Source organism: Peromyscus eremicus, chromosome 11 (genome assembly GCF_949786415.1).
Source record: "Peromyscus eremicus chromosome 11, PerEre_H2_v1, whole genome shotgun sequence".
Taxonomy (NCBI): domain Eukaryota; kingdom Metazoa; phylum Chordata; class Mammalia; order Rodentia; family Cricetidae; genus Peromyscus; species Peromyscus eremicus.
Genome location: NC_081427.1, coordinates 4,462,391 through 4,488,850, shown reverse-complemented (window position 1 = coordinate 4,488,850; position 26,460 = coordinate 4,462,391). Strand labels below are relative to the sequence as shown.

At 45.8% G+C, this 26,460-nt stretch overlaps 1 long non-coding RNA gene across 1 annotated transcript; it reads left to right on the top strand.

Moving 5' to 3' along the window:
* Nucleotides 1–1,951: 1,951 nt before the first annotated feature.
* On the top strand, nt 1,952–26,452 carry LOC131921804 (uncharacterized). Its single transcript, XR_009382098.1, has 3 exons — nt 1,952–2,108; nt 12,790–12,889; nt 25,932–26,452. It is a non-coding gene; the product is annotated as an uncharacterized LOC131921804 (long non-coding RNA).
* The last annotated feature ends 8 nt before the right edge of the window (nt 26,453–26,460 follow it).

The window sequence follows — 26,460 nt, the reverse complement described above, 5'->3', positions numbered from 1 at the left end:
GGATCCCACAAAGATGATTCTGCATGGACTATGATAAAGTCATTAAGCTGATTAACACCACAGAAAGATCAGCTTTGGACTACAAACTGCTCAGGACAATTTCGGGCTAGCTGAGATGATCTAGCTTCATAGACTACTTGAACAAGGACTTGAGACAAGCCCTGCACTTTCACATTAGCAGAGACTGGACAACAAATAATACAGCTACCTCTCCCAGGACTTGACTATTAACTCAAAAATTTTCTTTTCAGGATCCCCTAAAGATACCTTCAACCCCAGACAGTAAGAAGTAATTTTAAGAAAATGACGCCCACATTCCCAAGAGGTGGGGTGGGTAATTTTTGGTTGTTTGGGTTATGATATTGTCATTGTTTACAATGATTGCTTACAAATTGTTAATTGTTAATAGTCAAAAAAAAAGAAAGCTAGACAAAGAAGGTTAGATTCAGGGTTTCTCATTAAAAAAAAGAAAAAGAAAAGAGAGGATATAGGTAAGAGGTAGATTATTGAATCTACTCTGAAAAAAAAAGATAGAAATAATAGAATAAAAGGGTAGAATATTGAATCTACTCTGAGAAGAAAAAAGGGAAGATATAGAAATGATAAGATAAAAGATAGATTATTGAATCTACTTTTAAAAAGGAACTACTTGTTTTAAATAGGATAAGTAATGAAATTTTTTGTCTGAATTTGTCAAATGTTAATGGACTAGACATTGTTAATGCAATTCTTCACTGTATATATTGTATATACTTATTGTATATACTTATATTAGTTATAACTTTTTTATTTTAAACAAAATAAGGGAAATGTGGTTGATATATTGTGCACCCAGATAAACTTATCTGAGGGTCAGAGAACAGAACAGCCACTGTATTAAACAGAGGTTAGGCAGTGGTAGCACACACCTTTAATCCTAGCATTCCAGAGGCAAAAATCCATCCCGATCTCTGTGAGTTCAAGGCCACACTGGAGAACAGAGCCAGGCATGGTGGCACATACCTTTAATCCCAGCACTTGAGATCTCATGTCTTGCTTGGGAAAGACACATGCCTTTCATCCTAGGAAGTGATGGCAGGAAGCAGAAAGGTATATAAGGCTGAGGACCAGGAATTAGAGGCTTTTAGCAGCAGCTCAGCTGAGATCCATTTGGATGAGGACCCAGAGGCTTCCAGTCTGAGGAAACAGGATCAGCTGAGGAATTGGCGAGGTGAGGTGGCTGTGGCTTGTTCTGCTTCTCTGATCTTCCAGCATTCACCCCAATACCTGTCTCCGCTTTTGTTTTTATTAAAAGACCGTTTAAGATTCGTGTTACAGGACTAGGACTCATTGGCTGGCCCCATCCCTCTGTGGCCTTAGGCAGGATCGGGAGTCCTGGCTTCATGTCGCGTCCGCCTCGACCAGCAAGGAAGACATGACGCCAGGCTCTTCTCCAAGCAGTTTATTCAGGAACCTTGAACAATCTTCTGACCCCGGGGAAAGCCATCTTCTTCTTCTTCTTCTTCTTCTTCTTCTTCTTCTTCTTCTTCTTCTTCTTCTTCTTCTTCTTCTTCTTCTTCTTCTTCTTCTCCTTCTCCTCCTCCTCCTCCTCCTCCTCCTCCTCCTCCTCCTCCTCCTCCTCCTCCTCCTCCTCCTCTTCTTCTTCTTCTTCTTCTTCTTCTTCTTCTTCTTCTTCTTCTTTTCTCTCTCTCTCTCTCTCTCTCACTCTCTCTCTCTCACTCTCTCACTCTCTCTCTTACTCTCACTCACTCATACTCACTCACTTACTTCTTGGGAAAGCCAGCCCACGCCCTTTATAGCCACTGGGCAATCAACCCCGTGGTGCCACGTAGACAATGCCGATAGGGTCAGACACGTGCAAGCAAGCCAGATTAGGTCCAGGTGCGCGGAAGCAAGCCAGATCCTAGCCTTAGCCAAATAAAGAGCATCTGCCATCTGGAAGGCAGAAGCCGGATGCCGGCACCATCTTTGCGGCACGGCCGTGCACGGCTCTCTACAGCTTCATCTGGCACCTGTAGAGGCAGAGGCCAGCACTGCTGCGTCCGCTGGCTGCACTGTGGCCCTGTTGGGGCTGCACACTCTTATTTGTGACACTGCCCTTCTTCTAGGTAGATGGAGCAGAAAGTTGCCACTCTGTGGGTGGGTGACAGCTCAGGGACAGCCTTTGTGGTCAAGACACAGGCCCGAGCCCACCACCTCAGTGTGACTGACAGCCGTTTATGAGCAGCAGTATGGAGCTTGCAGAGTTTATGCAATCTTGGGAAGGGAGTGCCTGATATTTACCAGGGATTGCCTGCCCGTTAATCCTGTGAAATGAAAGCCCTCAGAGGCAGTACAGGAGGGAGCCCTTTCTCAGTTCCCTTTGGACCATTGTTTAGTCCTAATTTCACATGCTCCCCGTCCGCCATTGTTGCTATTATTAGAATTCCAGCCATAAAGGAAAAATACTTATTTTGGGAGCAACCAAATCTCAAGTGTGAGTGCTTCTGCAGGGTGGAAGTAGGAGAAGGAGATGTTAATTCAGAATTATTTTGAGACCGGACATGAAGGTCAATAAAAATGCAGCTAATAATAATGAAATAGTTTGGAAATATCTTTTAAAGCAGAGAATTGACTTCCACATTCATTAGCTGATTGGTTTGACGTGTACAATGATTTTGAAGCTGCTTGTGCAGCCAATCTCCCACACATAACTGTGCAAGAACTCCCCTCACCGTCCTCCCTGACCCCACTGCCTAGTGTTTTGAAGTAGAAAGCAGGACTGGATAGCAGGCAGGACTGGATAGCAGGCTGTAGGTGAAGGTCGGGTTGGCGGGGGTCTCCTTAACACTCTCCCCAGTGTTGTTTGCAGCCCTCCCTAACGTTTTCACTCACCTATTTTCCTGCTTACTATTTCTCATTGCGTTTTATGAATGGGTTACTGTAAATAATGCAGTAGTGTAGAACATATATGCCAGACAGATGAAGGCTCGAGAACTGTCCGTAGGGTCTGTGCTATACAAGTCGCAGAACGTTTGAGTTATCCTGCAGCTGAAACAATACTGTGCCTTTGAGGTCCTGGGGTGTTTTCAGGCCACCTCCCTCCACACCTCCAGTGTGGGTGGCTGCTGAGACCTGTCCTCTGTGTGCGGCTCTTGGGATTCACATCCACGGTGTTCTTCCCCCCAGGCGATGAGCCATGTACCTCCTCACACCGCCAGCTCTCAGGGACAGTAAAGGGGTGGTGTTGATCCTGTGCTCGTCCTCCTGGGGTCCACTTGGCCAGACTCCTCTCACTGGTTGCCTGTTCACCTTCTCCAGCTCTATGTTTTAAGGGGCTGGTGGATCCCGTTGGTTTTGGACAAACCACATCAATGCATGTTCAAAGGCATAGGGAGTCAGTCCCAAGTTCTTGGTGTTGATCCTGTACCAGGCTTCCTGACTCTGGGAGGAGCGTCCCTGAGGACCATATGGCAAGGCTACCCCTGGATAGAAGGTCAGAGGAACTCAGCAAATGGAGCCTCCACCAAAGCCAAGACTTCCCCCAGGGGAAAGGAGGGGTGTGCACAACTACACTGTCAGGCAGCAGGAACACGGGGTGTGGGGGGCTTGAAGCTAAACAGCAGTGAAGCTTCCATTTCATAAGAAGCTTAGAGCCTGGTTCGCTCAAGCTCAGAGAGCAGGGCTGGGCTGAGGTCTCAGACACATGGGTCCTGGTAGTCTTCCCACGGCACCACTCTGGGCTCTTTCCCAAGGGAGGGAGAGACTGTTGAGCGGCTGACTTTTGGTTCTTAGTTTGCCCCCTGGGAACCTGTACCTCTGCAAGGATCTGGAATCCAGGCATGGGAGGTAGGAGGGTTCTGTTCAGGGTCAGAGAGGAACAGAAGTAGGTTGCTGAATCAGCTCTGGAAATCCTTGCTTGGGCCTGGCAGCCTTGCTTCTTGCTCTGGGTCCCACTTGAAGACTAATACCCAGGTCTCTCGGCCAGCCATTGGCTAGAGTCCTCGCCTATAGCTACCAAACACCTGTTATATGTTGGATTGTGTCTTAAAGAAAGCACTTCACAGCCCTAAGCCTGGCCGGTATCCATGAGACCTTATTTGGACATAGGGTCTTTGCAGACATAATTAGGTTAAACTGCCTTAGGACCAGAAGGAAGCATGGGAGAGGACTGTGTGACATTCAGGGAGAAGGCCAGAGGCTGCAGAGGTGGACTCTAGTGGAGTTTCAGTGAGAGACTGGTAAAATTTAGCACACAAAAGGCCCTTCAGTTTCACACACACACACACACACACACACACACACACACACACACACACACACGCATATGGTGGCGGGGCCGGGGATAAAATCAAATGAACTGAGTGAATGCAGAAATGAATGAGCTAACCCATGGGCTTTTTCTATACCCTCAGAAGCTAAGCTAAGCTCTCAGCTTTCCACGCTGACTCTGTTCTGGAAGAATGACAAACAGAAAGTCTGGTAAAGACACTCAAAATAGTACCCTCCGACGTCTTGGAAAACGCATTCTGCTTGTCTTGCTAAATCTAGCAAAAATATCCTCGCAGGCTACAGAAAGCCGCCCAGGATACACATTGGTCAGCTGTTTGGCCCAGAACATTAACTACAGTTGTAAAAACAGAATAACGTAGAATATGTATTAGTATGAAGACACATTTTAGTAATGTTCACAGCAGTGTTTCTGATTCTAATAGAAATTTATGACAATTAAACTTTATTCCTGCACTTTGTGGCATTCCTTCTATTACCTTTTAACATGATTACTTTTGTCTGTCATGGGTTTCCTGCCCTGGGGGGGTTAAGTAGATGTGCATGCTGTGTGTGTTTGTGTGTGTGTGTGTGTGTGTGTGTGTGTGTGTGCATGTGAATGTTATATGTGTGTGTGTCTCTGTGTGTGTGTGCATGTGCATGCTATGTGTATGCGTGTGCATGCTGTGTGTGTGCCTGTGCATGCTGTGTGTGTGCCTGTGCATGTGTATGTGTGTGTGTGCATGTGCATGCTATGCATGTGTGTGTGTGTGCATGTGTATGTGTGTGTATATGTGTATTCTGTGTCTCTAAGAAAATCATCACTTAACAGCCCCATATACTTGAGGCTAGTAAGAATCTATTACCAAAAGTTATAAAAATCTCAGAATCATCCCATTCCCTGCTAGAAAACATTACCAAATGTAATGATAAATCCAAGGGAGGCTGTGCAATGTCCCCTGAGCAGAGACAAATCTTGTCCCTATGAATGAGATCAGACAGACAGACACAGTCACCTAACTCTTCTTTGGACACGCTACTTTGTCTTGATATCACCCTGAGTCAGAAAGAGAAAGTTTCTTGTGTTCTTGGGCGTGAAACTGGAATCCTGATTTAGTGAGTCGAGGCTGAGGGCATGGGGGACAGAGGCCAGGAGTCACTGGGGTGGAGAGAGAGAGAGCAAGGGAGCCAGGGTGAGTGGAAGGCAGTGGGGAACATCGATCTGCAGTCTGGCACTCAAAAAGTTACCTTGACCTTGGAGGCTATTGAGGACTGAAGAGAGGGGACCTGGGGGAGGGGTTTGCAGTAGACCTCAGATCCCTCTGTCCCATGAGGTTCTGTGAGGTAGGAGACTTTTCTTCTTTTACTTATGTTTTAACAAATCTTTTACATTTTATGTAATTTCAAAGATGTATTATCTTTGAAATAGCTCAGTGACTATTGTATATGAAATTTCTGGAAATAGGAATGGATGGAAAAAATGAATTTGAGATGATCAGCCTGAGGACAATGGAGGTGGTCCTGATAGGCTGAGAGACTTTGGTGAAGCTGCATGTTGTTTGTGCACAATCCTGTGGCCTATGTGTCAAGCTGGGAACCAGGCAGGGGATGAGGTAGAGACCAAAGGGACTCTGGAAAGGCTTTGTGCAAGCATGTGTGGCCTAAGATCATAGTGTTTTCTAAGTTATCTGGCTGAGACATAGCAGGCAAAGATGAAGGCTATGGACAAACATTGCTTCTTGGCGGATGGGAAACTGAAGTTGGAAATTTTATGTTCACTTTAATTGGGAGTTTATTATGCAGCACATCACTTTCCATCCACCTATCTACCCATCCTCTCATTTTTACTTACTGAAAAGAAAGTCAGCATATCTGAGGTATGTGTACACATCATCCTTAGGAGTGACCTGTTACCTGGCAGGACTCACATCTGTTCAGAAGGAAGAAGGCAAACTAGTTCAGGTTTCTGTGGAGTTCTGTCTTTCCATGCCTAACCCCAATCTTTCTGTTGTTCATCTCCAGGTCTTTTGTATAGATTATGTTACCCCAACACTTCCAGGATCATCTGGGCCATAATTGATATGAAGCTGTGGTTCATATAGATCTGAAAATTGAATAATTAATACAAAAAAAACCTCTGAAAGTTTATGTAGAGGCAGGCTGCAGGCGGCCAGACCCTAACTCCTCTGCCACTGCTCCTGTGGACCCACCCAGTCCCCTCAGTCCTGCTTCTTGGGTCACTTTCAGAGACTGGGTTCTGGACTCGTCCCAAGTGAGGTCATTCTGTACTGAGGTTTCAGGGTTTTGCATAGAGTGACAGATGTTCTGGGGCCACATAGACTTTTGGGGAACCAGCCAATCAGTGTCTGCATCACTGATTGTGATGGGGTTTTCTTGGGTTAAGTGCAGACTCTTCTCTTCCTCCATTCTCCCTCGATCACTCTCTTACCCACATAATTTTCCTCCTCCCAGAGGCAGAATCTGGTCTTTGCTCTGCAATAGGTTGCAGAGTTTTCTACTGGAGGTTCTCATGAGACCCGGTGCTGGGTGGAACCATAGTGAGGCCCCTCTTCCACCTCTGCCTGCATCAACTTTTCCTTTCCTGATGTCCTGAATGTTCCTATGTGTTTTGCATCCTTCTGTGTTCCACACCAGCCATGACTTCCTGTTCATTTCCTTGCTTGTCATATCCCTCTTGAATTGTGACTTCTCCAGTGTTGGGACAGTCTCTCTGATCTTTTCCCTGGCACTGTGTAGTGGCTTGGCATCCCAGTCTTCATGCCACACTGCAGAGTGGGCACAGATGCCCCATACCCTGGTTGAAGCCCCAAAAGATGTCAATTTACAGCCCTCTGACATCTGAAAGGGACATGGTACTGGGCGCTGCTGAAGTGATGCACAGATATGGACCCATTTAAACCTACAAGAAAATATTTTGTTATCCGTCTGTCACAAATTGAGAAACTGAGGCCAAGAGTGGTTAAATGATTGGCCTAAATCATCCAGCTTGTGAGTTCCAGAGCCACATTGTGAAGTCAGGGGATATGGTACTTCAGGGTGATGGCCCTGTGTGGTCCCCTCCTCTCACTTGGTCACGCTCCCATGAGCCTTCCCCGCACAGTAGCTTGCCCTAGCTCTGCCCTACGCTTTACCTCATGTCTCCCTAACTTCGTGTCTCCTCTAACCTCTTGGCACTGTCCGCCCTTCCCTGCACCTTAGCACCACACCTCCCCTGTGATGGTTCTTCTTGGCTTGTCTAGATCTGGGATCAGTTAAGAGACAGGTTTCCAGGGTAAACCTTTGGTGAATTAGGTAGGTGAAAGTCATGCCTGTGAGGGATTTCCCTGATTATGTTCACTGAAGTCGGAAGACACGCCTGGATGTGCACAGTGCCTTCCAGCAGCCACCCACATATGAAGAGGTCAGAGGGCAAAAGGCTTTTGCTTCTTGCCCACTTTGCCTTCGAGTCTTTCTGGCTAGTTCATTCATTGACTCTGTTGCTACCATTCACCCTCACTGCCGTCAGAACCCAGGTTCTTTGGACTTTAGCAGACTGAAGACCAGAGACCCCAGGAATCTTCCATGCCTTCAGTGGCAGATGGGACCACTGAGGCATGCACCTTGCTGATTAAAAAGCTACGGCAGTGTGGGGACAAACGTTGGACTGTCTAGACCACGTCTTATAAGACAATCTAATACGCAGCCCCTTTAATATATTTGTTTCTCTAGAGAACCTGGACTGACAAGTCTCCTCTGTGAATTTTCTCCTAAGCAGGAAGGGTTGTGAGCCTTAGACCAGGTGCTTAGAATGCTTTTGGGATTTAGTTCATAATTCTTCATTGTACCCATCACACATATCAATATGTGGACAGTTAGAGAAGAAGTTTTCTTTGTGCTGATTTTGCAGAGGATAAGAGGCTGTAGTTGTATATGTAAAGTGGAGTAGAAAATGAAGGCAATTATACAGATAATTAAAAAAGAAAATAATACTTTTTTGGGGGGAGCTCAATTATGTAGATTTATCTGATGGAGATTTAAAAATCATAATTAGCCAGTTACAGGCCTGAGTGCTCGTTTTCCTCTGAGTGGGTCAAAGAGAGCCTGAGTCGGCAACTCTGCTCTCCCTGTGGCCTGGACGCTCATGGGATGTGTGTGTGTGTGTGCAGTCCTCTGTGCTCTCCCTGTGGCCTGGAGGCCCATGGGATATATGTGTGCAGTCCTCTGTGCTCTCCCTGTGGCCTGGAGGCTCATGGGATGTGAGCAGACCTCTGTGCTCTCCCTGTGGCCTGGAGGCTCATAGGATGTGTGTGAGAAGTCCTCTGTGCTCTGGTTTTTCTCTGGAGTGACATTGCTGGGCTGGCCTGGGTTACATAATCAGCTTCTAGCATGTATCATATGATACTCCTGTTCTCAGAACTCCAGGTCTTAGCACTCAGACTTTTTCCCCTGAGTGCTCTCTGTATTTAGTGAGATGGTAAACTCTGAAGATCTATGTCTTGCATTCTTGGCTCTTAGGTTTAGGGGTGGATCTAGGGTGTACAAATAAGCACATGAGTGATGGATGGGTACGGAGAGCCCACAAACAATCCTCTGTTCCTTAAAAGCACTGATACTCTTCCAGCTTCTTCTCCAGCCCTGCAGAGCTTCTGATAGTCACTGTCTCCAAATATTACATTAAAAGATGATCCTAGAGGAGGTCCAGAGGTGGCCACAGACACACCTCCTCCATCTGTCCCAGATGGAAGTAGCTCTGGGAGGATGAAGAAGGGGGCTTTGGTATGGTGCTCTGAGGATTGGCCAAGAAACCAATGACATGGGGTGTTGACACTCCTCCTGGTACAGTTGGTTATATTCCTCTTTCAGATGCTTGTGATGTAAAGAAAGAGTGTTAGGAAGGCTCCAGTGTTTATTAACTCGGAGTGTTAAACACCCAAATAGATCAATTCTTGAATCAATCTTAAAGTTGATTACTTTCTAAGCAGTAATGGATGAGATGTCTATGGGGCATGAGATCCTGTCACACTGGAGGAAAATTGTAGAGCATCAATGCCAGCAGTGTGCTGGCATCCAATGCCCATGTGTTATTTCGAGTCTACCTGGTCCTGGAGATGCTTTTAGAAGACCATGGTGGACCATCCAGCACGAGGGATTCCTCTCAGTTACATGGCAGGATCTCCAGGATCTTCTAAGGTCTGAAGTGAGGCAAACAGAAGGTTTAAGATTCTGCTCCAGTGTTTCCAGCAGCCAGCCCTGTTGGAAGCACCAGTGTGAAGGTGGTGAGTCAGCACTTGGAGAAGTAGTGGGGCTAAATTTGGAGATTTTGCCTCAGTCAGAATGAAATTCAGCAGTTGCTCCTGAAGTCTTGGTGACCTGGTTTCATCCAGGTTAAACCATCAAAGAGAAAGCAGGAAGACTGTAAACTCTTGGGTCCCGATTGTCCAGGTGGGATTCTGAGACCAGTCAACCAACTACAGAGGTCCCGGCTTGCAGTGTTCAGATGTGCTGGGATTCTGCTCTAAGCATAACAGTGTGTTTCTGAACAGCACCCTGAGGAATCATTGAAATGTGGAAATGGACTAGGTCAAAATGTCAAGGTGTGCTTCCTTTCCAACACTCAAAATCTCTGCTAGAGACATGCGCAGAAGAACAGGGACACTCTGACTGGAGCGCTGCGGCTCCTGGGTGAAGATGCAGCCGGAGCCAACTTCCTGATGTTTGCCTGGCACCCCTGCCCCTGCGCTCTGTGCCAGCCTCTCTGAAGAGAGGGGCTCACCAGCCACTTCCTCTTTGGTTGCCTCCCACCGTGCCCATTTCTCCTACAGAGAGCAGGCCTTTTTAAGTATATTTGTGATTTCTGATAGTGAGGATGCATATGAATTGAGCTGTGTGCTCTTATGTATATAATCTGCAACTTATTTATTCAGGTTATAGGTACTCACAAACAGTAGCAGGGCATCAAATATTAACACTATATCCATATTAAAGTGTGCCGAGCTCGGCAGGCCTGTTATAAACTGTAAGATGGCTCTGGCTTCTTCATTATTCCGTGGACTCAAGTCATTGCAGACCGTTATTTCCTCCAAGCCCCATTTCAGGACATCTTAGCTTCACGGAAAATATTTTTCACCTTTTTTCAAATAAATGGTTTATTTATTTTTCTATTTTCTACTGGTAAACAATGTTGCTGTTTTCTAAGTCAAAGAAAAACTGTACAAGAATTCCAGTGGAATGCAGAAGTGGCTTGTGGCTGGCCACGAGTGGCCTTTAGTGCTTCTGATGGCACATGTGACTGTTGAACCTCTTTCTGCCGTGAGGGTCACTCCATAGGTGTGGTGAGCACCAGTCAATCACTTCTCCCACCCAGAGGGGTGAAGAGCAAGGGGGGAGTGACTGTAGTTAGGGAGTTTCATCCTTTTGTAACCCCATTTCTGTTTGTGTGCGTGTGTGCGTGTGTGTATGTGGGTGCATGAGTATGTGTCTATGTGTGTATGTGGTGTGTGTGTGTGTGTGTGTGTGTGTGTGCGCGTGTGCGCGTGTGCGTGTGTGTGTGTGTGTGTGTGTGTGTGTGTGTGTGTGTGTGTGTTGGGCTAGCTTGGCTGGCCACTGAGGCCAGCCACTACAGATCTACCTGTCTCTACCTCTCTAGTGCAGGGATTGTGACCATGGTTAGCTTTCCTTTTAATGTGGGTTCTAGAGGTGAAGCCAGTTGCCCATACTAGACAGAGGTCTCATCTCAGCTTCTGGTTTCTATTCTTAGACACTTTAAAGACTTCTTGGGGAAAACCAATTTTAGCTACAAATACGTTTTCTTCCTGTGTCTATGTGAACCAAGTAATTCAAGGTAATAAAATGTCTAGTCATTAGCAGGTTGGGAGCAAACAGTTTGGAATTTTATTTGAAATGTTAAGTTCTAAATGCCAATAATTTTATTTTTAATAATATTTTTACTTATTCTTTGAGAATTTTATACATGTATGCAATAATGTATTGTTTTATGACATATTTTGATTATATTCACCCATTTTTACCCCCACCCCCACCCCACCTAGATTTCCCCCAACATATCCCCTCTAAAAGATCGTGGCCTTTTCTTTCTTTTGTTCTCTTTTATAAAAATCTCACTGTGTTCCACTAGTGCTGCCCATATGTGTGTAGGTGTGAGAGAAGCCAACTGGGGCCCTCAACTACAAAAACAATGACCCTCCCTTCCACAACAGTCAGCAGTTGCTAATGGCTCTTTCGACAGGGGTGTGTCCCCTTGAGCAGCCTCCCCTCATCGATGCTGGGATTTTGATTGGTTTGGTCTTGTGCAGGTAACTATATCAGCTGTGAGTTTTTTGTTTGTTTGTTTGTTTGTTTGTTATGTTTTTTTCAAGACAGGATTTCTCAGTGTAGTTTTGGTGCCTGTCCTGGATCTCGCTCTGTAGACCAGGCTGGCCTAGAACTCACAGAGATCCGCCTGGCTCTGCCTCCCCCGTGCTGGGATTAAAGGCGTGCACCACCACTGCCCAACCAGCTGTGAGTTTTTAAGTGAGCAGCATGTCACAAGATGCCTCCCCATCCAGCTCTTACACTATTTTTAATTCCCTTTTCTTATGATGTTCTGAACCTTGGGAACAGGACAGGTTGATAGAGATGCCCCGTTTAGGACTGATTATTTATAATCTCTTATTGTGAGCACTTTTACCAGTTTTGAGTCTCTATGTTAACCATGGCTCACTACAAAAAGAGAAGCATCTTTGGCCAAGTTTGAGGGCAGATCAGATCTGTGTGTACACACATATTTAAAAGATTGTTTGATGATATGACCATCTAGCATAAAACAAGAGTAGGTCCCCCCCTAGGGCCCATGACCTGTCCAGCCATAGGATTTTGCGAGTTTACAGCGCCAGGCATAACCTCTGTCGCATGGAGTAGGCCTTGAATCCAATCAGAAAGTGGTTAGTTTCACCCACAACAGTCATGCCACAGTCACACCAGTGGTCATATCTTGCCTAGAAGGTTGATTTTATAGCATGAAGGGTCTGGTGCTGGATAAGATCATTGAAACCTCTTCTTCCTCAGCAGTCTGCATAGCACCATGAGAGCTAACCAAAAGGGAGGAAGTTTCCTGGGTTTGACACTGATTTCACTATGTCCTGCAATGGAAGTCATTTATATTCCTCATGGTGATCATTTTGACAGAGATGAGATACAATCTTAAAGTAAATGCAAGTAACTTGATTCTTGTACAAGTGTAAAAGGTGTACATGTGCACATTACCCTTTATTAAGTAGCCATGTCCCTGTTTGTCACACGTATTCTTAAGTGAAATCTGTTTCATCCTTCTCACACCCTCTTGCTACATCATGCCACAAAACAAATGACTACTCATCCCACCTTCAATCCCTCAGAGTGATGAGTACTCCTGAATTCTCTCTACCTTGTAGCAACAAATGTTTACTCATTAAAATACCGTGGCTCTGAAAATTGGCTGCCGACTTCCGGCCTCTGCTGCTTTTAACTGGGATTCACTAAAAACCTTCACACATTCTCCTCCAGGAATCAGACCACAGAGAAGCTGGACCATGGTGGTACAGGGCAGGATGCTGTGAAGGAGAGCAGAAGCTAACGATGCCCTGTGCAGCTCCCCTGGCAGCAGGTACGTGTTCTGCACATTGAAACCAATCACACAGCAGAGTCTGAAGTGAACGTGTGCTTTGTCTACAGTCTTGTCATGCGTGGGATGGGGTAGGATGATGGAATGAGTGATCCAGACACTGCAGCCCTTTGCAGATCACCAGAACTCATTCTGCCTATCCCTAACTCACCCCACAACTTCCTTCTTCCCTCCTCCCACCACAGTCCTTTGATCCCAAGCCTGAACTATCATCTCTCAGAGAATGAACTCTCGGTTCTTTACATGGCCTCCCATAGTCCATTCTGGGTCCTTCAGCCAGGGTGGTCTGCCATGGGCATAGCAGACTTGTGCTACCCCTTACCTAATGTACACATTGTGTTCTCATCACACATTTGGTGGGAAAACTATTTTACAGTCTTGGGACAGAGTGGATGGCATCTGGTTTCTGCCTGGCCTCTGATGTCATACAGGGGACTTCCCTGCCTTCTCTCTGTCCTCTTGATCTCTCTGTGTCTTTGGAGCTCTTCTGGCTTCCTCCCTTTGCTTCCTTGCAATTCTCCCTGTTCATTCTTGCTTTGGGCCTTTCTGTCCAGGTCTCCCAAGCTGTATTTCGATATGCTGCGTCTTCCCAAAGAAGTATAAAGCAGACATCACTTTCTAGCTTTCTTTGTATGATACTTGGCTTCATCTTGATAGTTCCCCTTTTCAATCACTGATCGATTATTGTCTATTTCTTCTCATTTTAATAGCATGAAAGCAGGTGTGTCCCATTTCTCATGAGAATTCCATGTAACACAAATATCTGGTTCATAGGCTGAACAAATGCTGGAGTTTTCTGTTGGCACCTACACCACATTTTCCTCCATTGTTAGTGCATTTAGAAAAATGCACTGTTTTGAAGTTGAGCGTGGTGGCATGTGTCTGTGATCTTATCACTCAGGAAGCCGAAGGTACAGAATATTGAGTTCCAGGCCAGCCTTGGTTGTATATTATTACAGTGTTTCATTTTTTAAAATAGTATTTTAAGTGAATGTGTAGCTGGAAGGTGGAATATTGTTTAGTAGTCTGTGTACTGTGGATTAAAACCCAAGTCAAATGATGCAGTGGGGAATGAATTCAGAGTGAGGTGTAACCTGACCCTTAGGGGCACTCCACAAAGAGCGTGGGGAGAGAGCCAAAAAGATCAGCTGTCTCAGTTCACTGACTTACAGTCTTCTGAAGGAAGCTTTATGGATAGTTTATGCATTAGGGATTGAGAGCAGGAGTAGATTTAATTGGTTTTTGGCCCAGTGTAGACAGATGTTCAATGAATGCTGGCCTTTGCAAAACTGGTTCCAGGTTCTGCCATGAGGTGCCTTTGTAAAAACACAGTATATTAAAATTCTACACAGAATTTTACTTCCATAACAAGAAATGAAAATGGGACAGCTTTTGAAGTGATAATAATGCTTTGTCAAGCTAGGAATTGGGGTGTATAACTATATTTACAGCACTCAGATTTGAAGGCAGGAGGGTATTGAGTTCAAAATCATTCTGAGTATTGGCACAAAAACAGACATGTTGATTAATGGAATTGACTTGAGGACCCAGACATAAATCCACACACCTGTGGACACCTGATTTACTTTATAAAGAAGCCAGAAATATACACTGACAAGAGAAAGCATCTTCAGCAAGTGATGCTGGTCTAACTGGATGTCTGCATGTAGAAGAATACAAATAGATCCATATTATCACCCTGTGCTATTGCTACAAATTTGAGATTGATTTATATAGATATGGTAAAATAAAAAGGTAGACTATTGAATCTACTTTTAGAAAGCAACTACTAGTTTTAAATATTTTACATTGGATTGGATTTTTGTATATCATATACAAATTATATATATATATATTAATACCAATTTGAGATTGATATATTGTACATATATTTCTAATCTTGTTCAAGATATTATATCTATACAGTTCATTTAACAATATAATGCAATTTGCTAATCCTTAAAAGTTATTACCAACTATTAGGATATAGAGAAATGAAAATTTGTAGTTAGTCATTATAATCGAACTTGTAGTCATATTAGGTATGTTTGCAAGGTCAAACAGAGACATATTTCAGATAGACAGGTCATCTTCAAACCTTTCAGAGATCTACAGAATATGGCATTTAAAATGTTTTAATGACATAGATTTTTCTTTCTTTTTCTATGACTATCAGACATGTCTGCTCTTGGCAGCACCAATCTACTTCAGAGAAGATATGGGCATTGAAGAAACTGTACATGGAGTTAACTTTCACTGTGGCAAAAGTTAGCCACTGGGCAAAAAAGTGCCTCACATCGACTGCTGACAGTATGCTGTCCAAAATGGCTTTTGGTTGCTCTCTGAAAACCGACAGTTAGGCCGTATTGCTGAAGACAACACTAGACAATTCACTGAAGCTGGAGAAGTAGAGCCGGTGCCTGACTGGAGCCTTCACCTCTGTGGACTAGTCTTCATGGCACTGGGAGGTGCTCTGTGTGCCGCCAAAGGAGCTACAAACACTCTGATCCACAACGACGACCCGCCTGCAAGGTGCACGAGAGCCACAGTGACACAAAGCACATGGGAGAGACCAACCACTGTCTGACTGGATTTAAGGACCACTCCACGAGATGGGACCCATCCTGACATGGCCCTGGTGGCTAAAATTCTGAGACTAGATAGGCCAGGGGCCTAGGGAGAAACCAAATAATGTTCTTCTAAAAGGCATAAACTGTCTCCTAATGACATTCCACTACACTCATAGATCAGTGCCTTGCTCAGCCACCGTCAGAGAAGCTTCTTCTTGTTTTAGATGGGAACAAATACAGAGACCCAGAGCCAGACTGTCTCCATCAAATCATTTCCCCTAAGTCCTAGGGAGCCTTGTGGAACAGGAGGCAGAAAGACTGTAAGAGCCAGAGGGGATGGAGGACACCAACAAGGCCTTCTAAACCCAGTAGGGCCGGCACACATACGAACTCACAGAGACGGTGGCCGCACGCACAGGCCATACAGAGGTCTGTGCGAGATGGGATCCCAGCGCTGGGAGTAGAAGTGGACACAAGCTCCCATACCTAACCACGAAGCCATCTCCTTTTGACAACTTCTTGCAAATGAAAAATTAGTTTTCTCCAACCAAGTCTTAAGGTCAAACTACTCTTTAGGCCAGGCCTCATGCCCAGCAGTAGATGGCAGCCAGCACAAAGGGAACTCACTGACATCTTTGGAGTTCCTTGTTTTGTTGTGTTTTGTCAGGACATTTGGTTTTACACACAGGTCCTTTGTGCAGATATCACAGCTTTAGGTTTTGTGTTTTTATGGGATTCCTGTGTGTGTGAAAGTGTGTGTCTCAGTGTCTACATGTGCTTCCTAGGCATTTTCTTCAGCTCTTTTTCTTCTGTTGGTTTGTTTTGTTTTGTCTTATTCTGGTTTGCTTGTTTTTGCTTTGTTTTATTGTATTATTATTCTTTAGATGCCTGTTCGTTTTCTGAGGGGAGACTGAAAGTATGTGGATGTGGATAGGAGGAGGTGGGAGAATGTAGAGGAGTTGGGAGAGAGGAAACTGTAATCAGAATATATTAGATGAGAATAAAACTGTTCTCAGTAAAAGAAAAATAGAGGGAAACATGCTGTGGGATGGTCTGTATGTCAAATGTGTTGTTGATTGGTCAATAAATAAATCACTGATTGGTCAGTGGCCAGGCAGGAAGTATGGGCGGGACTAACAGAGAGGAGAATTGAGAGAACAGGAAGCTGGGTGAAGGAGACACTGCCAGCCGCCATCAGGGCAAGGAAGATGTAAAGTACCGATAAGCCACAAGCCACATGGCAAGATATAGATAAATAGAAATGGATTAATTTAAGCTGTAAGAACAGTTAACAAGAAGCCTGCCACGGCCATACAGTTTGTAAGCAATATAAGTCTCTATGTTTACTTGGTCAGGTCTGAATGGCTGTGGGACTGGCGGATGAGAGAGATTTGCCCTGACCGTGGGCCAGGCAAGAAAACTCTAACTACAGAAACAGAACAAAAGGAAAACCCAAATCAGCCTGAGCTACACAGCAAGACCCTGCCTCAGGAAGGTAAGAGCTGGGGCTGTTGCTCAGCGGAAGAGCACTTTCTCAGCATGACCCAGATCTTGACATCTACTTGAGTACCTCAATCTATCACTCACTCAACAATCAATCAATCAATAATTGAAGAAATAAATAAAAACAAGGTTTTTCTGCAGAGACGTCATGGCAATCTGAAGTCAATTACAACACTGTCTTCTATTGAGGTCCCAACAGTAAGAAGGTTCCCGAGAGTCACTTCCTGTAAGGTGGTAGGAGAAGCTTCCTACACTGTCTGCCTTGGGCTGTGTATCCTGGGTTCCCTCAGAAGGAGGCCCACCGAGCTGTGGTTTGCTCTACCCAATGCTCTGCTGTCAGAAGGTTTGGGGATTATCTGCTCAGTCAAATCCTTATTGGCCTGATGACTTCACGGTCTCCTTACATTGACTTAGAGCCATGCTTGTGATTATTGAAAAGAAATGTGAGATGTTTAAGGATATTTAAGGAGTTTTATTCTTTGGCTAGGAATGCGATGAAGTAGGGGACAGCGATTGGCCACTTCTGCCTCAGGTTCCACATTCCTTATTTTCCTTCTGAGGCCCTTTGCAAATCAACACAAGAGCCTGTCCTTCGTACTGTTGTTTCTGGTTAACTAATCTGACTTCAGCAGTAATCACAGTAGTCCCAAAGGCACGGGGATGCACATTTTAGAAATGAGGGCTTCTGAGGTTGAGAGAGCTGTTGGGGTCTGTCAACTTAGTGGCTGGTCAAGGAAGCGCCTCTGACTTCAGACCAAAAGGCCATTTCTCTGTAGTGGAACTGATGGTTGTCCTGACTCCTCACGGCTGCTGAGAAACAGCCTCAGACTTAGCAGCTTCCCAGGACTATTTTATCATCTTAGGTCTCCGGAGGTTGGGGATTTAATGGGACTTCCCCTGGGATCAAGTCAAGAGGGAGGTTGGAACCCTAACGTGGGTCTCACTGAGTCAGTGTCACAGTGTTGGTGGAGCTGTCCCCTTGGGAAGTTGCGGTGGAGGCCTTCTGTTCCCTCACCTCTCTCAGCTTCTCAGAGGAGCCCAGATTTCTTGGTTCATGCACCACACCCTCTCCATCTTCTAAGCCAAGAGACCTCACTTTGTCTACCTGGACCCAATCCCAGCCAGGGAACTCCTCACAGACTCAGGCTCCCCCTGTGCTGAGGCTTCTGAAGTGAGCTCACCCTTGCTCAGTGTGGGCATGAGTGCTCAGCACCTGCCTCTCACATCTGATTTGAATTTCAGAAAAACAGAACAAGTAAACGCGTAAGACGTTTTCTATTCAACTTCAAAGCTTTCCTTACAAGTGACTTTTGATAACTGTCATTAAAAGGTAATAGGCACAGTTTGGAAAAAAACAACCCTCATAATATCCAAGTGACTCCATTTCCTCCGCATTGCCACTGGTTAAGAAAAGCCAGCAAGCACCTTCTTGGTACTTGGAGCAGGCTTCATCCCCGAATTCGTGTCCTGCTGGTCTTCACACTTAACACCCACAGTGCTGCTCTCTACCCAGTGGCATCAGCAGAGACATGAGGGAAACACTTTGCAAGTCCAAAGATTTCCTGGGGCGGGGGGGGGGGGGGAATCACTGCAGTGGTAACAGCAACTTCCCAGTCTCAATAGGGTAGCTCTATCTTGTGTTTCGTCTACAGTCGCCCACACCCCCACCAAGTGTTCACTCTCCAAGCTCTGCAAACCATAAATCATGGCTCTGAGCCCTGTGAATGGAGCAGCAGCCATGGCTTCTTGAAAATCCCAGTGAACAAACTTATGCGTGGTCTCAGATTCTATTTTCCTGGTCTACATTTAATCTCCTCCCATACCCATTTCTAGCACTCCACCCAGTCCTCACTTCAGGGGTGCTTCCCATTCAAAGGCTGACTCTGTGGATGGCCTGAGGGAGTAATGTCTGCAGAGGAGAGTGCAGAAGTAGGCATTCCCTACCAGGTCCACACAGGGACCTTAGATTTCACACTCACTGGGCTCTTTTGTGACAGCAACATTCACATCAGGCCCTTCCTCAGGCTCCTGGAGAACTCCACTGCATCCACAGAGGCTGAGAAGCCCTAGAGGAGGGAAACACAGGAATAGATGTGAGAGGTCAGCCTCCCTGCCCCAGACAGTAGCAGCTCTGAGATCCTGCCTCAGTCTAAGAACTTGCTATGGCCTCAACACGGCAGCTTTCTAGAACATGCATTGAGATACGTTCCATTAGGAACAATGAATGTGTGCTATCCAGGCTTGAAAACAAACACCATGGCTGCTCCTAGGGTCTTGCAGTGCTCAAGGTGGGCACCTGCATGGGGAAAATCATGGTGCAGGTCAGGCGAAAGGAAAAACCCCCATGCCAACTGGGAAGAATGTCATCTCAGAGGAAGCAGAGTTGCTTCTTTGTTTTGAAGGTTGAGTCTACTTCCAACCTTCCTATGGAGGACAGGGTCGTTCATATACAGGGGAAGTCATGTCAAAGTAGAGAAGTGGGAGGGTGTGTTCATGTGTGCTTGTGTGCATAGATGTTTGCATGAGCATGCATACGTATACAAGTGAGCACTTGAGTGTATGTATGATATTTCATGGTTAGGCAAATATGTGTACACAAGTGCAATGGAGTGCGTGCACACGGGTTTTTCCAAGTGTGTATGTATGTGTGAGTGTGTATGTGTGCATGTACATGTGTGCACCTGAGTGTCTGTGCACAGAAGTGCATGTGGTACATGATTCTACACATGGGTGCCCCTGAATGTCTATGTACGCAGATAGTACGTGTTTATGCGTGTTTGTGTGTATGGTGTGTTTGTGAAACAAAAAGAAAGCTAGAGGGCAGCTGATGCAGAGGGTGGAGCTTGCAGCTAAGTGAGTTCCAGGCTAGGGAAGACTGGGGAGCCAGGCTGGTTTTATGGGGTTCCTGCTGCCTTCAGGAGTGGCTAGAGAGCTGGAAAAGTCTACTTTGAGATGGAGACAGAGTTGTCAAGGGAGCAGAGTGACTAACGCCCAGTGCTGACTTACATTTCAGATGAGATTTACAAAATCTGAAATAAGGGCTGAAATGAAGGGACAGGTGGGGTAGACACCTGGAGCACGTGCCTTACTAGAGCCACTGTTATTTAACCCACATGTGGAGTTCTCACTGGGAGCCCGACCCTGTGTCAGTGGAGCCCATGGATGTCTCAGTTGCCTCCATGGCATCACACATTCCAGCATCTCTAACAAGCCTCCAAAGAAATGCGAGAGCCCACACGTGTGTGTGTGTGTGTGTGTGTGTGTGTGTGTGTGTGTGTGCGCGCGCACTGCCCTGTGATGGTGTCCTCTGAGCAGGCAGGCCCGGTTTGTGCTCATGAGACATTCAGGAGTAAGCTTCCAGCTCTCTCACAGCCTTCCAACCCTGCTGGGTGCTGTCACTTCTGAACCCATGGTACCTCTCAGAGGCGTTGCTTTTCTCACTCGAGGTCTTCCATAGCTGAAGGTTTAAATTAGACAAGATCTGTGTGCACATAGTTATACACACAGGAAGAGGTCATATCTGTGCTTCAGAAATGCTCATATATTTGATTGAGTGTTTGAGCCAATGAATGAAGGGCTTGTGTTCAGAGTCACTAAGGAGGTCCTGTCTCGGGAAAAGGGCACCCCTGTCCCCCAGGGAAACAGTGTGAGAAAAGCTAGTGTGCATCCCCCAGGCTTATCTGGCTGACGTCACCACAGGCCCTCTGGGGCTCAGTTGTGTATAGCATTCTGTGGCCCTCTGACAATCACACTTGTTTGTTTGTAGACCTTTTCATCACAAGGTGAGGGGGAGCTGAGAATCCTGTACTTCTGACAAGCTGTGCAGACGGCTGACTTTAGTGTGGGGAACTGGAGCCTTCAGTCACTTCTGTAGAGAGGTCCCAGTCCCAGCACAGCTTACTTGATTCCAGCCCACTTTCAGAAGTGACAAGAAGGCTGAGCTATGTGTGGCAGTACTGAGAAACAGAGAGGAACTGTAAATAAAACATCTGACGGGAGATGGAGGAGAAGCAGCAGACCAAAAAGCTGAAAGGAAACTCCCTGGTGCCAGAAAAGGCTGAGCAAGAAGGAAAGGCACACATCCAGGAGTTACTGAGCTGTGGGCATGAATGCCAGGCTCTGCAGAAAACAGGCAAGAGCCCGTCACAGGAAACACGGACCAGTGCATGCTCCACCGCCAACAGAATCTCCTTATTCTTTATTTTTCAAAAGAAGAAACTCTTCTATAGATTTTTCCTTCTCCCAGGGACTGACAAGCAGGACTAGGTTTTTAGAGGATTTGCATTTGTCTTCTGAGCATAACTCTGGTCGTCCTTGCTGATAGTTGAACATGTTCTAATTAAGTGCTGCATTGTAGATGGGCAAGAGCTTAAACTGTTCAAATACTTGGGAACTAACATACGAAGGGACCAATCACCAGCACAACTAGTTGATAGCTGTGGAGGCTCAGAAGCATGATTCAGACTTTCTTTGGTCATTGTTCCATGAAGATATGGGCATCTTCATTCCCTCCTTTTGTAGTGGAGCTGCATATCATTGGGCCGATAGGAAAACAAAACAAACAGCAATGGCTGTCTAATTCCTCAGCAGTGGCTCTGGGTGTCCATCCTTTGGACACAGTTGTGGTTTGAATATGAAGTGTCCATCACAGGCTCCTGTTTGGAATGCTTTGTCTTCAGCTGCTGACGCTATTTTGGAAGCCTAGGCTGTGGGTCTGTGTTGGAGGTAGTATGTTGCCTTTGGGAATACATTATCCCCAACCATTTTCTGTCTGGCTCTCTGTTTGCTGACCCACTGTTCAAGTATCCTTTTTGCTGTTGTGATAAAAACACTTTGACCAAAGCAACCTAGGGTCGGGGAGGGTTTATTTGGCTTACACTTCCAGATTACAGTCCATCCTGTGGGAAGTGGTGCAGGAATTTGAAGGAAAAAACAAGACCATTGCTGCCTTGCTTACTTTTCTTACACAGCCCAAGACCACCTGCACCGGGTTGTACTGCCCACAATGGGCTGTGCCCTCCTATATCAACTGGCAATGAAGGACCCTCCCCAGACATGTCTACAGGCCAGTCTGATGTAAGCAATCCCTCAGCTGAGGCTTTCTGCCCAGAATACTTCAGACTGTGTCAAGTTGATGACTAAGGCTAAGCAGGACATCTACTACGATGTAAACTCAGCTGTCCAGCCATGCCTTCCCTACTGTGATGGTTGGGACCCTCTGAAAACATGAGCCAAAATAGATTTCTTCAAATGGTTTCTGTCAGGTATTTGGTGACAGTGACACCAGATCTGGGAGCCTAGCCACCATTCTATGTGGAACCTGAAACTGCTCCCTGGAGGGGCCCACTCGGAGAGGACCAAACTGCCTGCTCTGTGATACACCATGTTACAACAGAGTCCAACTGAATGGCCCCAACCGTCACTGTGTGGAGCTGAGCCCAGCTTCCCTGCTGAGCTCTGTCCAAACAATTGCAAATGAGTGAACAAAATAGACAATTCTGTTTGAACTCCTTCGGCTTTGGAGTGATAGACGACTCAGCAACAGAGAGCTGGACCAGATGTCCGAGTGAGGCTTGTGGCACAGAATCTGGACGTCACAGTGATTTTTCAGACATTTTGTTAGGGAGGTAAAGGATACAGGGCCTTGGTGGTCAGAGACTTTCAAGGTTGAAGCCTCAGGCTCCTTATCTGTGGTAGAAGCTGCACCGATCCTGTGTTGTGCAGAGTAACTTAGACATGTGTAGTGGCTACCAAAGCCTCCACACAGTGACATCCTACGTAGAGAGTACTCAGTTTTCTCCCCTAATGTTACCTTTGTAGAGGTCAATGTGTTTATTATAGCGAAAAAAACGACAAAAATTTGGTGGGAGTCATTGTTTCAGGCAGTGGAAATGGGGCCCTAAGGATGGGAGAGAAAGTGTTTTCCATAAAATTTTCGTTTCTCAAAAACCAGTTTGCATGAGTCACCCTTCAATAGAAGGAGGCGCAAATAAAAACATGGTAACAAATGTGCCCTGAGAAATCATCTCTACAAAAACACTTCCTGAAGGGGAAGGGTGTCTCTAGCTGATGACACACACAGGTGGCACTTGTTTTCCAGCCTGTGTCATTTAATGAGTGTCTTCCCAGTGATGAGAAATAGTGGCCCTTGTCCCACACACTGGCCAGTAGAGGACACTTTTTTTCCTACTGGTGTGAAGTGGCCTGGATTTTAAGTAGGGTGTGATGCAAAGTCTGTACCTATGTTCCCAGTGTCAATGACACATGGCGCCAGCATCCTGACACCTGGACAAGATAGAGCTGGGAATCTCCTGTTGATCATGACCGAGACCTCATCTCTCTTCCTTGGTGAGCTGGTCAGTTAGCCTGTTGCTGGCACAAAGGAGGCATGAGCCAGCCTTGCTGCCGTCCACATTCAGAAGCTTACTGTTTCTGTCTTCTTTGGCTGGTGACAAGGAATCAATATGGCTCTGGCTGAGGATAGGGTAGATTCACAACCTGGAAGGAAGACATGGCTTCCTGCCATGAACTGTCATAGCTCGTGCTCAGATATTTACTAAACATTCTGTCCATCATCCTCCTAAAGATGGGCATTTGGAGCACGGAGCAGTGATGCAATGGTCTCCATGGGAGGGATTCACATGGGCATCTGTGCTGGCTCGCGATGCCCTCACACTACCAGTGAGCAACCACTCTGTTAATGGCTGTGTGAGGTGGGCACTGAGGTGTGGAGTGTTCTGCTTCAGTTGTAAAACATAGCAAGATTGTCTGAAACACAGAATTCTCAAGGGGCCAGCTCAGGAGTGCCAGTACCAGGTTGAAAATGGCAGCTACGGTGATGGAAAGTTCATATTCTTGTGGATAAACTTGTTTGGACACTGTCAGTTTTAGAAATTTCTTGCTTCAGGACTTCTAAGAGCCTTTAAAATCCAGTGTGGTTCCCCAGAAAGCATTTCATAGTCACATGATTCCAGCCTTCTGTAACCCATTTCCCGAGGCTGATAGGGAGGCTGAGGCCACGCTCAGTATCAGCTGAGAAGCTCTGCTACCTAGGGTCAGAATTTCGGTGGGATTTAAGAGAAGGTAAAGCAGAGTTTTAGCAGCTTGACTTATCTGTGGTTCTCCTAACTGCTCTCAGGAGTTGTCTTGCCCAGATGTGAGTGTTTGGAAGATTTCAACCTGATTAATGGGTCTCTTTTTCTGCCTCTTCATCGAAAAATTTCCTCCTCTGTGCCTTAGAATCTGGATGTGCCAACCAACTACTTCCTGAGATGATGAAGACACTCCCCATCACTGTGAGCGTGGCTGTGATGTCTCTGTGGCTATTTTTTGTCTTTCCTAATATGCATATATCCTCAGGAGAGTTTCACCCCAAAGATTTACCTATGCTCATTCATGAACCAGGAGTATGATGTTTAGTTCTGAGTACTAGGATAAGGTTTTAGCAAATTGTTTGTGTAAGGGAACAGGGAGTGCTTGCTTCCAACTGTGCCAGTCATGTGGCATCTTCCACTGCCGTTCATCTGCCTCTGCTACTGAGGTTCAGAGAAGACACAGGCAATGGGCACACATGCAGATGGGCACATTTGGCTCTTGGTTCTTGGTTTCTCCTAACTGGATGGAGCACATATACACTATAGGCCACCTTTGAACATGTTAACATTTGCTATTTTAGATCCTTCCAGCCAATTCTCTGCCATTTCATCCAAATAGTGAAGACTGCCTGTGAACATAAGTCCCAGAGCAATAGGACTAGACTCTTGGCTGGTGTACAGTGCCTGTGAGTGGGCGTGGGTAGAGAGCAGATTGTGATGATGCCATACTGACAGTGTGTCTGTCAATGATGTGGCCCTGTGGGGACTCAGTGAGAGACGAGCAAGTACCATAACACTTGGTCACCAAGCAACGGCTCCCAGATATTTTGTTCTGGGAATGGTGGGTGGTGGCTCTGAAGGAAAACTGAGTGACCAGCTTTTGAGCTCCTTAGGGTGATTCAAGGCCTTTCTTCTTCATTCTTTCTCAGCTGCAGCAGGTAGGCCTGTGGCTTCTGGAGCTAGCAATGCCAGAGCTATCTTGCCTTATCTAATTCCCTCTGCCCTGTTCAAATAAGAACAGATGCCGGTTGGAAAAATGCACCAAAGCTGGGAATATGGCATTGAGTTATTGAATTGTTTTGATGGGATCCAGAGCTTAATATAGTCACACATGGCAGCCAGAGCTGCAGTTTCATCTGGCTGTTTATTAACTTTGGAGTGAACTGTAACAGAATTCCTTCCTGTACTGGGCACTGGTTCTGGGCCCCAAGAGCCCTTTGACCATCTGTGTCCTTGGCAAATGTTTCAGGTGAGGTTGATTGGATCCACCCTGGGCTTAGAGTCCTTCCTTTATCTTCCACTGTTAGCCTGAAGTCAGCCTTTACTCTCTCTCTCTCTCTCTCTTTTATCATATCTACACATTCTATGTCATGAATTATTAGGTCAGATCTCAAGGGCAGCAGCCATCTCCAGGGGAGGTGTCAGGGACTGTGGAAGTCTGAGGTTTGACCCTGCATACAGGCTCATATGTCAGCCTGTTACAGTTTCATGGATGCTGATAGAAGACACATATTAATTGTTTAGAGACAAAGGCATTTATTAAACAAAGCACACCTATTCTCCTTGCTCTCAAGCCCTGTGAGGATAAGGTAGACAGGTCCATGTGGATGCCCACATACTCAGTGGGTGTATGGTAGGCAGGGAAAGAATCATTTAATAATGGGCATGGACACATCTGCCCTTTCATCTAGAGGGAGATGCTATTTCCATCTGGGGGCTTCTTGGTCTAGGTGCCATGGACCTGAGGGCTCGATGCTTCTGTGCAGGGCTTTTCTGTGCATAATAGGATGTTGGCTGTGCCTCTTGCCCCTACCCAACAGATACTTTCTTACTCAAACATGGATTATTCCTTTACAGTAAGTGAGAAGAATGGACATTATTGGAACAAGGGGAAATCAAGTCCTATAGCTCATTCGTGGACCTGGACACAAGAGGTGGACTGTGACATGCCTACACTGGCTGGACAATCATCTCCCAAACAAGGCAGGTCTTTGCCAATGAAGATGAAAGGAACGTCACTCAGAAGATGTTTACTTTTCCTTGTGATTAAGACCTTTTTATCAGAACCCTAGTACTTAGGTGAGGAGTCAGAGATTAAATCAGGGACTTAATTGGTAACATGACATGCTGAAATTCACCTATCAGCTGGACATTACCATCTTGCAGCAAGTTTTAAAGATGTGAGAATAAGTTTGAATTCTGTAACAACATGACTATTCTTGAAGCTTTGGGTCGTAGATTTTAATTTTGGCTGATTGTTCCTTGGATATTCCAAGTCTGTGTATTATTTGAGCAAAGCACATGATCTCTTTCTGTTGAGGACAGTAGGGCTAGCCTGAGGTACTATGAATCCTGGCCTTGGTGGTGAAGGTGGCTTAGTGGCCCT